We start from the raw sequence: 997 nt of genomic DNA on the forward strand, positions 1-997 counted from the left end.
GTCACTGCCCGACACTTCCCACCAAAGGTCCTCTGCCACGAGAAGGTGGAAGCTGGTCTGTTATTAAGTGGTAGCGTAAGGTGATAGAAATGAGCAGATTAAATCTCTCTTTATTGGGTACAGAATAATATAACTGCGACCCGAGAGATATGTAGGAGCGACACCACCTCCCTTTATAACTGTAAAACGGCTTCTCTGACGCTGTACAGTCACCGAGCCGGACAAGGGCGCGGTGCTTAGGTCAGCTAAAAAGTGAGGTGCCGAGCATTACATATACTCTGGGCTTATGCAAAAAGTAGAGATAAATGACAACTCTACTAGCACATTATACACCTCTATAAAATGGTATTAAGTACATTCACATATACCAACATAATAAATGGTTCCCCAGGACTTTACACTTACGCACTATTCAGATATCTTTTCACTTCTCCTAACCTTCTTTTTATAATTGAAACAGGGTGGCCCTTGTGGTCTGCCATCCACCTTCTTCCTATACCACAGCTAACAGCGAAATGACATTTGGTTGTTCATCATTCACACTTCATTACACACTGTTAATTATGACTAAACAGCTTTAAAAATTATTATGTAACATGTGTGATACTACAACTTCATATGGAAAAAGATGTTGACACCAGAACAGTTGTTGTGTTGTTGTTGTTGTTGTTGTTGTTGTTGTGTTGTGTTGTTGTTGTTGTTGTTGTTGTTGTTGTTGTGTTGTTGTTGTTGTTGTTGTTGTGTTGTTGTTGTTGTTGTTGTTGTTGTTGTGTTGTTGTTGTTGTTGTTGTGTTGTTGTTGTTGTTGTGTTGTTGTTGTGTTGTTGTGTTGTTGTAGTTGTGTTGTTGTTGTTGTTGTTGTTGTTGTTGTTGTTGTGTTGTTGTTGTTGTGTTGTTGTTGTGTTGTTGTTGTTGTTGTTGTTGTTGTGTTGTTGTTGTTGTTGTTGTTTGTATTGTTGTTGTTGTTGTTGTGTTGTTGTTGTTGTGTTGTTGTTGTT

The sequence above is a fragment of the Coenobita brevimanus genome, chromosome 18 (genome assembly GCF_032717465.1).
Source record: "Coenobita brevimanus isolate Jiangsu-jjx chromosome 18, ASM3271746v2, whole genome shotgun sequence".
Lineage (NCBI taxonomy): Eukaryota > Metazoa > Arthropoda > Malacostraca > Decapoda > Coenobitidae > Coenobita > Coenobita brevimanus.